A 12,455-nucleotide genomic window follows, 5' to 3' on the forward strand; every position below is an offset into this window, starting at 1 on the left:
TGAATCACAGAAAAAGAACATTATGACTCATTAATGGAGTAGGTCCCTCAAAGGAGTGGACAGTCTTGATTGTGAAGGGCAGCAGCAAAGCATGATCCAGAATATTCCTGTACTGATAACAGAGCATGTTGTAGAGTATTCTAATATTGGTATTTTAAAAAAAGAAGGAAGGAAAAGGAAAATACACAGTAAAAATGCCTCTGAAACAAAGGATAAATAATGACTGTGCGTTTTGGCCACTCTGAAAAGGTAGGATTTTTGACAAGCCCTTTTTTCATCCTCATTTTTTCTTCCTTTTCCTTCTTTTCTCTTTTACCATCTCCTCTCCTTCCTCCTGTTCATTCTTCATCTTTGTCCTCTTTTTTCTTCTCTGAGTTAAAGGAAGAAGAAAGTTTTCTCTAATTTATTCTTTGGGTCACTTTGGAATGTTCCTATATGGGGAACTGGGCTCTCATTTTTCTTTGCAAGTAGTTTATGCTGTTGTGTCTAGGCTCTACATCATACTGCCAGTGAGAGCCAATGAAGGATATCTACATTAAGATCAGGGCTGTGAAGCACATGATTATCAGACTCTTCTCATGCTTTAGCTATATATGGAGCTCTATGGACAGTGGTGGTCTGGTCACACAAGCCTGATGGGGCTGAAGGTGAGGGTTCTGACTTAAGGTGTTTGTTGATTTCTGGTTTACAGTACTCACTGTGGCTGCCTTCAAGATATCAACATGATATAACTGAATTCAGAGTTAGGAAAAGAGCCACCTTGCATTCTTCATGTTTTGTGAATGAATTTTTTCTAAAGCCCCAAATGAACTACTTGGTAATTGCTGTAGGGCAATTTAAGTTTAAATGTAAAGAGCATGTATCACTATAGGAAAGAAAAAGGAAATTCTAATATGCAAACTGCTTAGGGAATTTTTTCAAGGGCTTTAACTGAAATTGGGGGAACTGTAATCTCCCTACTGAAAGATCAGAGGAACAGGAACTAGACTCTGACCTTTGCTGGGACCAAAAAAAAAAAATTTCCTGGTAATATTATTTCTGGTTTCCAATATTAGGCACTAATAGAGCCTTCTGTTATCCAGTGTTTTCTTACGTGGTATCAGCAGTTACCTGCTATGTCATTTATCTCAGAATATCTTGCCTTTCTTTTTCTTCAAGTGTAGGACTTATCTGGCTTTGGATGCCATCTGATTTATTGAGAAATAAATAGGGAAGACTCAGGTGATACATCAATACCCAGGTACTCAGAGTCCAGATCCATCTGGAAATATCAATGCTTAAGTCAATAAAAGTTTCCTAAAATTCTCCAAAGTCAGTGGCTGTTTTTCCTACACTGTATAGGACTTAAAGGGGCTGTAGCTTCTAAAGTAGGACAGAGGAGTGGGAATAATCCTCATATTAGTACTTTCACAAAAATTTGGTCAAATTCATCTGTTATCACAAAGTAAATTTCCTATTTAAGAAGTTGATATTAATTATTTAGTCATAAGCTTTTTTATTTGAATCTCCATCCATGAGATATATGCCTTGATGAGGACTGAAAGGAAGTTTTTTCACTTGAATTTATGCTGCCTCTTATCACTGTTTCACCTAGGTATGATTAATTATATAATAGGGAAATAGAAAATAAAATGAATATCCTCCTGACTGTCCAAATATATCATGATACCAAAAGCCTATTTTAAGTACTTTGAAGTAGATTCGTAATCTGAACAAAACAGATCAGTTCTATGTTGATTTTAGTGTCAGGAATCATTTTGTTCATTGATGTTTCTAAAATCTACTTAGTGACCTGAGAAATATGTACATTAAAATACCATAAAAATTATAAGAATACAAATTATGTGTAGTCTGTGAATACAGTCCTATGTATAAACTGTAGAAAACATGCTATAATGTTAATGTACAGTAGCACTATGGATAATTAATTTTTTTATTTTTTAAATTGTGTATAATAGTATACTACATAAAATGTTTAAATTAAAAAATCACTTGGTTATAATAAAAAGTGTCAAAAGCAAATCACAGTCTTCTAACAGTTTAGCTTTACCTCTACTTGAGAATATATGAATTTCTTTTTATCCTCATCAACTTTTAAATCCCAGATTAAAAATTTCAAGCCTGCCTTTAAATTTCTCATAAAGAAGATTTACAGGATTTTAGAAGTGAACAAATATTACTCCTCATGATTTCTCTTCATCCCCAAATCGAAACCTTCCAAACCTTTTGTGTTCCTGAGTCAGAGTTTCTGATGACTTAATTTTTCAGGAAAAGTAGGGCAAAAGTTGATGATCAAAGGACATTTTTAGAAATCAAATGAGGTCAGAGATCACTGAGCATATCCATACCATCTGGGAGGCCAGAGCCAACAAAAACTGTTAAATTTTGAAAAAAAATTATCAAGGACTTTGAAAGTTCTCTGAGGGTCACTTATAGCTTTATGCATTTCAATTTTGATTTTATTTCAGGTTAAGTGAAATTGTTATTTTTTTAAAAGATTTTATTTATTTATTCATGAGAGACACAGAAAGAGAGAGAGGCAGAGACACAGGCAGAGAGAGAAGCAGGCTCCATGCAGAGAGCCTGACATGGTACTCGATCCTGGGACTCCAGGATCACACCCCAGGCTAAAGGCAGCACGAAACCGCTAAGCCACCGGGGCTGCAGGAAATTGTTAGTTTTAATTATAAAACATGTGCACATATGTTATAGGGCACAAACTATGGGAAAAGAGAAAGATGAATAAAATCAACAGTCTATCCTATGAAGGTAAAAATGACTAACATTTTGTTGGATTTCCTTTCAGTATTTTTCCATTAATTTTTAAAAAGATTTTATTTATGTATTCATAAGAGACATAGAGAGAGAGGCAGAGACATGGGCAGAGGTTAGAAGCAGGCTCCCTGCAGAGAGCCTGATGCAGACTCGATCCCAGGACCCCAGGATCACAACTTGAGCTGAAGGCAGACGCTCTATCACTAAACCACCCAGGTGCCCCCCATGAATATTTTTGCTTACAGATAATATCAAAGTATCACATTATGCATAACTTAAATTCCTACTTTGCCTCTTAGAAACATAATAGTTTCTCCATGTTATTTATAGAAATACTAAATCAGTTTAGATTGTTGGGCCAGAAAAGGAAAATTACACAATGGAGTGGAAACCCCACCCCAGCTGGGAGTTGAGAGCCTTAATTTCAGTCCCCACGGCGTCCCTGTTTGGAACTACAAGTGTGGATACCACTTTCTTTGGATGCAGGTGGACAAGGATGAGAATCACCTGATAAGGGAGTTAAAATAGAGATCTGGACTCTAACTCCAGATATTCTGATTCAGCACCCTGAGGTAAGACCCAAAGATTTGTATTTTTAATGAGGACCCTGGGTCTCTCACATTGTAAGAGATTATGGGAGCACTCACTGAAAAGCAATGGAGTAGATCAGTCTTAGTATTCAGAAATTGTTATAGAGGATTTGGAAAAGTCCACAGACAGTAGAGGAGGTGCAAGAGAGATACCAAAGTTGTCAGCACTGCTTCTCTTCAGCCCAGAAAACCCAGGATAAGTGCCACCGCAGGGATAGCATAGCTGGCAAAGGGCAACAGTCATACCCTTCAAGGCCCTCAGCCTCCCGGCACCCCCCCACCCTTGTTTTGTGTCAAGCATTCTTTCATAGGACCTTTGCTTTATCCTGTCTTTTCCCTTCATTTCTGATTCCCCTCACCTTTCAAGTCACACATTTAGTTAATAGCAGAGTTCATACAGGAAGCTAGGTCCCTTGCCCCTTTGTCAAGGTCTTCCTGCTGCACCATCCTTCTAATCCAGATTTTCCAGGTTCCCGAGCAATATATCTTTCAAGAAGCCTTTCCCAGTTCTCCAGTCTTTTCTGTGTTTCTACAGTCACTTCCCCCACCCCCATATGCTTATATTCTTGCTTCTTTCATCATGTTTATAATACACTTAATTCCCTTACCGTCATTCCCTACTACACTGAGGTGTCCTGTGCCTAGCACAGTTGCTGGAACAGAACATACATGCAATAATAATTTATGAATTAACAAACAAATATACAATCTCTTCTTAAGGCATTTATGTTTAAAAGGATATAACATAGTACACCTATGTAGTGTGGACTTCCCCCCTTTGGTTAAGCTCTGTTTTTTTTTTTTTTTTTCAGATTACAATATTTTGAAGTTTCATCTCTGGTTTAGGGAGCATTCATAGTAATTCATCTTTTCTGAAACAGCAGGAGTATATCATTTCACACTATTACACATACAGCTTGAGGTAGGATTTCTTTTTAAATTTATTTCAATCAGTTGGCCTGATTTCCATCAGAGACTTCATTTTAAGTTGTTATTTTATCCTCTGATCAGAATAACTACTCTGTAAAGGAAAAGAATAAAAATGTTCAAAGAAGATAGTTATGTCTATTGACATTGTGTTAAAATGCAAATGCAATGCAAACTGGAAGAAGTCAAACTGCCAAATAATCTGGATCATTTCTGAGTTCGGGAGAAAAATTCAAATTACTCATTTTCTCTATAGCAAGCCTCTGTCTGCATATTCTTTGAAAGAAAAACAGCAGTGAACTGGAGGATATTCATTCTTCACGCTTCGTTACACTGTGAGAACACCCACTGACATTTTCTAACATATTTTCAAAAACAAACTTTCATTTAAAAAGGTATGTACCATGTATAATTATTTCAGAACCAATTGGTGTTTCAAGGCAACCCCAACCCCAGCTTCTTAGCCCCAAGCTGCCTCCATAGATCTTTCATACCTGTCAATTAACCTCAACTATTTACCCTGTTTTGTTCACCTATTGGTAGGTTTTGCCCTTGGGATTCCTTTCCCCTTAAACTAAATGAGAAGTTGTATAGAATCCCTCTAGCTCTTTGCTTTCTGGTATAAGTCATATATAAGGTTTCATAATTTAAGAATTTCCTGGATAACCCTCATCTCAGTATGTTCCTTGACCCCCAATTGCCTCTGATTTTATCTCCCACATTCTTCCTTTGCCTTACTTTACTCCAGGTTCTTTGATTTCCTTGCTGCTCCTTGGCCACTAAGCACACTCCTAACTCTGGACCACTAGCCTTACCTTCATCTCTGCCTACGCGGTCCTCTTTTCCCCTGAAAGTCAGCATAGCCCATTTGCTCACTTCCTTGAGGTCTTTATTCAAATGTCAGCTAATCAAAGAGGTTACATCCTCTATTTCTTCACTCTACTTTTTTTTTCTTGGCATTCATCACCCACTGACACATTATTATATTTGATTGCTTTATGTCTAATACTGTGAATCTGAATACATAGGAACGTGAAAGCAATGACTTTTTCTGTTTTCTTCACCGCTCCTATATTAGCACCTAAAATAGTGCCTGGCACATACTAGGTGCTCAAAAATATATGTTAAATAAAGGAATGATTACTATGGGGGAAATAGGCAGTTTCTGTAAAGGGTAAATGACAAAAGTTCTGAGGTTTTAAATAGCATTTAAAATATAGTTCCTGACCTTTATTCCCTAACTCCTCTGGAGACAGCTATTAGAACCAGTGGCATTTATAGATTCAGCTTTCACTTCTGAGAAGAATCCCACCATTACTATCTCCTCTTCACACCCTTGACTTTAAAACTCCATTCTCTGCAGAAATGCAGATTTGTGACAAAAAATTATGTATAAAAATGGCATCATGTTACATAAGACTAATAAAAGAGTACACTTCTCTGTTAAAAAAAAATAGCTTTCCTAGGATAGCTTTGAATGATGAAATAATTTCCTTGGTAAATCTGTAATGATTAGACATTTGTGTCCAAGTTTTTTAGTTTTCTAAACTATACTGAGGGGATGCCTGGGTGGCTCAGCGGTTGAGTGTCTGCCTTTGGCTCAGGGTGTGATTCCAGTTCGGGGATGGAGTCCCACATCAAGCTCCCTGTGAGGAGCCTGCTTCTCCCTCTGCCTGTGTCTCTGGCTCTCTCTCTCGGTCTCTCATGAATAAATAAATAAAATCTTAAAAAAAAACTATAGTGAGTTGTCCGTTCATGTGGAGAAATCCATAAATTCATCCATAGATACTAATGTTGGATAACTTCCTAGGTGTGGAATTATGTCAAAAAGCATGACTTTATTTTTAAATTCCCTTCCAGAAAGGTGGTAGCAATTTACTGTCAGTGCAATAAAATGACTATTTATGGTGTCTATATTAGAGTTCTCCAGAGTAATAGAAACAATAGGATGTAAAAGATTTATTATAAGGGATTGGCTTACACAATTATGGAGACTGAGAAGTCTCAGTCTGCCATCTTCCAGCCAGAGACCCTGCAGAACCGGTGATATAATTTGATCTGAATCTAAGGCTTGAGAATCAATGATGTAAATTCTAGTCTGAGGGCAGGAGAAGGGATGAAATATCTCAGCACCAACAATGAGGCAGAAAAAGGGGCAAATTCTTCTTCTGCCTTTTATTCTATGTAGGCCCTCACCCGATTAGATGATGCCCATTGGGGAGGGCAATCTACTGCATCCAAAATTCAAATGCTAATCTCTCTCTTTTTTTATAAACATTTATTTATTCATGAGAGATACATAGAGAGAGAGAGAGAGAGAGAGAGAGAGAGGCAGAGATACAGGCAGAGGGAGAAGCAGGTTCCTTACAGGAACCCAATGCGGGACTGGATCCCGGATCTTGGGATCATGACCTGAGCCAAAGGCAGACGCCCAACCACTGGTCCACCCAGGCATCCCTCAAACACTAATCTCATCCAGAAACACCCTCACAGTCATACTCAGAAATAATGTTTAATCAAATATCTGGGATCCCCTGATCCAGCCAAGTTGACACTTAAATTTAACTATCATGGGGCGCCTGGTTGCCTCAGTCAGAGGACCACACAGCTTTCATCTTGGGGTTGTGATTTCAGGTCCCATGTTGGGTGTAGAGATTACTTAATTTTTTTTTAATTTACACTTACCTATCACAAATCCATGCCTTGTCAATTTGGCATTCATATCCCTCTCATTAGACTATGCTTAATTTCCAAATAAAAACAGTAATGCGATTATAATTTCACCTAACATGATATAACTATCCTGCCTACAGCTGAGAACCCACTAACTCTTTCCCTAAAATTGAACACAAAGTCCTTGGGTGATGCTTACTCTCCTTGATACTATATAACTTAAATACTATGATGTAAAATTAGCGATACTTAAATACTGTGATATAAAGTCAACACATCTATCTTATGTTACATGATATGAGAACGATAAGAAAACAAAGATATCTGATACACAAAAATTGTGTTTTTTCTAACAGAATAAGGAGAGATATTCATGATTTGTCTAGTTCTCTTTTCTGTAACTGGTCACTTGGCTGTAGCTAATGTATAGCTAGCTACCTTCTTTCACTACCATTCTGTATTCCCTTGTATGGCTGGTTCAGCTGGCCATGGTTTTCTTCCTGGTGTGGTGTGACTGAATGTTTGTATCCCTCACCCAAATTTATGTGTTGGAACCTAATCCCTAGTGTGATGGTAGTTGGAGGTGAGCCTTTGGGAGGTGATTAGGTCATGAAAATAAAACCCTCATGAATGAGATAGTCCCATATAACGGAGACCCCAGAGAGCTCCCTTGTCCCTTCTTACCTGTAAAGACACAGTAAGAAGATGCCCATGTAAAAATCAAGTCCTCCGGTCGGTGGGTCCTTACCAGTCACTGAATCGGCCAGCAATCTGATCCTGGATTTCCTAGCCTCTAGAGTTCTGACAAATAAATGTTTGTGGTTGAAGCCACCCAGTCTATGGTATTTTGTTGTAGTAGCCTGAGCAGACTAAGATGATGATGTCCATGAAAACTCTAGCTGTACTTATTCCTTAAAATTCTTGCTCCATTTGATAGGTGAAAACTTGTTTATTTGCATTTGTTTTGTTCCTACTGTCGTTGAAGTTATTATATCTCCTGAGCATTTGTGTATCTTCTTTGTGTTTTTTTCTTTTTTCTTGTTGAATTGTAGGAAATGTTTTACACATTTTGACTATTAAATCTTTGCTATATCTATCCAAAGATTTTCTCCCTTTTTTGACCATTTATGTACCTCTTTTGTGATATTCTCATTCCTCTGTTTCGTTTTTTTTTTTTTTTTTTTTGTTTTTTTATTTCTCTTATGGGATTTCAGGAAACTTTTATATATATTATGACTATTATAAAAAATTTCCTCTTTTTCTTTTTCATTAAATTGATTCTGGCTGTTTTTTTTCTCCAATCAAATCTGTCACCTCTTTTTATTGCTTCTGAATTTTGTGATATATTTGCTAATAAAGTTCTTCCCAAAACATTTTTTGTGGGTTTTTAAAGAAATATCAAGATCTTTCAGCAGTCTAGACATTATTTTGGTCCAGTGATTAGTCTGACATTTGTTAGTCATTTAATCTTTCTCTACAGATCTCAAGTGACACCTTTTTAATATTCTAAATTACTTATATTTACATAGGTCTTTTTCTTGATGTTCTATTCTTTCCGTTGTCTCTTTCTCCCTAAGCTCATGTCATACTACACTAATTACTACTACTTTATACAAAACCTTGTTCTAATTGTGCAGGGCCATACCCCTCTGTTTCATCTTTTCAACATTTTCTTCATTAGTTTCAAACAATTGTTCTCTCAGGTGAACTATAGGATTATTCTGATAATATGCCAAAAGGCCCACTGGAATTGCCTTGAACCAAATCATCCTACTTTCAAAAAAACTTAACATGTCAATAACATTTCATTTTCTGATATATAAAATAAAAGCAATAGTAATAAAAACATGAGGCCCTATCCCACTCATTGCATTGCCAGATGGATGCACTGGGTGCTCAGAGAGCTCCCTGGTATGCATGCACTTCTGGCACCAGGGTGGTATGACCCTATCTCCAGGTCTCCCCAAGCAACATTTTGCTGCAATTATTTATATTTGGTTGTTGGTATTTTTTTAAAAAGCCAGAATACTCTTCCAATAAAATGATAACTTTGAATGATCTGAAAAATAATTTATTAAAATAAAATGTGGGGGCTCCTGAGTGACTCAGTCGGTTAAGTGTCTGACTCTTGATTTCAGCTCAGGTCATGATCTCAGGATTGTGAGATTGAGACCTACACAGGCTTCAGACTCAGTGGGGCATCTGCTGGAGATTCTCTCTTCCTCTCCCTCTGCCCCTCCCCCATGCATATGTGCACATTCCCACATGCTCTGTCAAAATAAATCTTTTAAAAGTGAAATAAAATGAAATAAATTTTTCTACAGAAGTCAAGGAGGTGACATTGAAATGAGATAGAATTATGGTCATCTTGGACCCCATAAGTAAGATGTTTACATGCACACAAAATCCCTATCAGTGTCATGTCTTTGAATCCTGCTATAACCCTGCTTAATCCTTTGTATGGTGAACCAAGAAAGTAGCAATACTTTCTTGGCCTTTTGGGCATGCAAATGAGTCATGTGCAGCTTGTGGACAGGGTGAGCACCAAGAAGCTGCCCATGGACATTCCCACACAGAAGGACATTCTGAGAAAGGGAATCATAAGAATATTTGCTACTTCATCAAGGCATTGGATCCAACAACCATGAAAAGGATCACAAGCAGCAAGTATTTATTTCATTTGCTTCAGTCAGGATGCTTCCCTCATCTGTGTATCTAGTGACTATGGCACGGTCCACATTTTTGCTGCCAATGATCCAAAGAAGGAAGAAACAGTTTGGTGTCAGCAGTTTTCTTCCAAAATACTTCAGTTCTAAATAGAGTTTTCCCAAATTTCAGGTTCCCTCAGGCTCTCCATGCATTTGTGCTTTTGAAACAGAGTCAAATGTTATCATTTCAATTTATGCAGAAGGCAGCTACTATATGCATTCCTATTCAACTTCAAGGAGGAGTGCATCCGGATGCTTATGTGCAATTTCTAGAAATGAGCAATGACAAGCTGTGATTCTTCACAAGTGTGTGCCATCAACACCTACAGTGACAACCCCCACTGAAGTGCCAGACCCACCCAATAAGGCCAAGAGCTTTGTGGTATCATTGACAGGAGTAGCCAATCTTCCCATGGGGCAGGAAAATGAGATTCGTTTTATTCAGGGTTAAAACTATATTTCTCTGTTATATTTAAGGAACAAAGTAATGCATAGACTTTAAAAATTAGTCATCTAATTTAGAATCTATAAAAGGAAATACTCAACATCTCTGTCAACAAGGTGATATTCGAGAGGGAATGTCCTCTGGTGATTTCTGTCAATATTGAGCATAATGCTTTATAGAATGCTTCAGTGTGTTATTTCTACTTACCTTTCTTCCCATCTTTTTCTCTCTTCCACATTTTTAAAACTATTTATTTATTCATGAGACACACAGAGAGTGAGGAAGAGACATAGGCAGAGGGAGAAGCAGGCTCCTCACAGGGAGCCCGATGTGGGACTCAATCCCAGACCCCGAGATCACACCCTGGGCCAAAGGCAGACGCTCAACCATTGAGACACCTAGGCATCCCTCTCCCACATTTTTAAGATTAGCTATAAACCAATATTTGGGGAATGAAAGGCATTTTTTATTTATCATTTTGGGAATGAAAGGCACATCCATTTTTTAAAAACATTGAGTAAATACCATAAGTTATGGGCTCTTTATTGTTAAGTACTATTTGACATATATATCTACTTTTTAAAAATTCCTGATAAAGAGATTTAATTTTGTGTTTTTGATTTCAACATTTAAAATCAAAAGAGCAGCAAATGCTCCGTTTTGCAATGAATATGACAAAGAGACTAAAGAGGCTAACATATGAACAGAATATAATTATGAACTGTGTGGTCTTGATCTTAACCCAGGTGTCCTTAATGAGCTCTCATGGGCAACAGGAACTAGAGTCCAGACTCAAGAGCTCAACCAGTTTGCAAAGTAAAAAGAAAGCCCAAATTCCTCCACTGGGGTGTTCCTGAGCATCCCAAAGTATCTATTATAAAAGAAAGTTCTTTTCCTTCCTTTATTCAAAAGAGGAAGATGAAGACCAATACCCCAATAGAAAATTGATAATAAGACACGAAGAGACAAATCACAGAAAATAGTTGTCCAATAAGCACTATGAAACATCTCCACTTCACATTTAATAAGGAAAAGTAACTATGAGTTGCATACCATGTTTTGCCTGGAAATGTCCACTCCCAGTGCAACCGCATATTAATAACACCTGCCCAAAAAGTGATTGGACAATAACTGGCAAAAGCTTTAAAAATATAATTTACACTTTAACCTAACAATTTTAGTTCTAGGATTCTACTCTTAGAAAGTCACCAATGATATGGGAAGAATGATTCATTTATGGGAATGAGCGTTACAGAGTTAAATATAGAAAATTAAAAAATAGAAAATTAGAAGCAACTTAAATGCCCAATTGTAAGTTAATAGTTGCATAATTTATGGAATAGCCTTATGGTACAATATTACACCACTATTAAAATATTGTTTTCAAATAACATTGAATATTACAGGAAAATATTCGTTGCATAATTTAAGTGAATAGAAATAGGTGATAAATATATAATATTATATATGTGTGTGCATGGAAAGGAGTGTGAAATATTTACAATAGTTATTTCTGAGGGAGACAGAACATGAGAGACTCCTAACTCTAGGAAACGAACTAGGGGTGGTGTAAGGGGAGGTGGGCAGGGGGTGGGGGTGACTGGGTGACAGGCACTGAGGTGGGCACTTGATGGGATGAGCACTGGATGTTATTCTATATGTTGGCAAATTGAACACCAATAAAAAATAAATTTGTAAAAAATAGTTATTTCTGGTTCCTGACTTTATGAGTAATTTTATTTTCTCCTTTATATCTTAATTGTCAGGGTTTTAATATAAACGTGATCACTTTTAAGAGAAAAGCACTAAATTTTATTTTAATACCTACTAACTTTAGAGAAAAATAATCTGTGAAACATGGCACATTTCACTTCCACAATGTAGTGCATCCTCATAAAGTTTTTGTTTCATTTCTAATTCCAAACTTGTGCTTTAAATTTACCTTTGTGAAATAAAATTCTCAGCTTTAGGAAGTGACATTTAGCACTTGTTACTCTGTTGGGAAATTTTACCAGACTAACCCTCAGCTCAAACTAGTAGAGATTGATGGGCACATATGTTGAGTAATACACACTGATTTTTCACAGGAATGGAAACATTTGTGGAGATTGATAGAGCAGTTCTTTTCAGACAATATACATTTTGCTTTTCCAGCCATTCACACTAAAAAAAGAAAAAAAACAGTTTTCTTAGCTTGATCTATTTCTCTATTTGTTTTGGGCTAAAAAAGCATGTCTTCTGAACGTGCATGTCTGTAAAATAGTGCTCTAGATGAAGCAAACATAAAATATAAATAAACAGAAAATTCGTTAATAAAAGTTCCTTGATCATATGGAC

General features: G+C 36.8%; 1 pseudogene; it reads left to right on the forward strand.

Moving 5' to 3' along the window:
- Window positions 1-9,276: 9,276 nt before the first annotated feature.
- LOC121494204 lies at window positions 9,277-9,969 on the forward strand (annotated as a pseudogene).
- The last annotated feature ends 2,486 nt before the right edge of the window (window positions 9,970-12,455 follow it).

Source organism: Vulpes lagopus, chromosome 7, assembly GCF_018345385.1.
Source record: "Vulpes lagopus strain Blue_001 chromosome 7, ASM1834538v1, whole genome shotgun sequence".
In the NCBI taxonomy this organism is placed as follows: Eukaryota; Metazoa; Chordata; class Mammalia; order Carnivora; family Canidae; genus Vulpes; species Vulpes lagopus.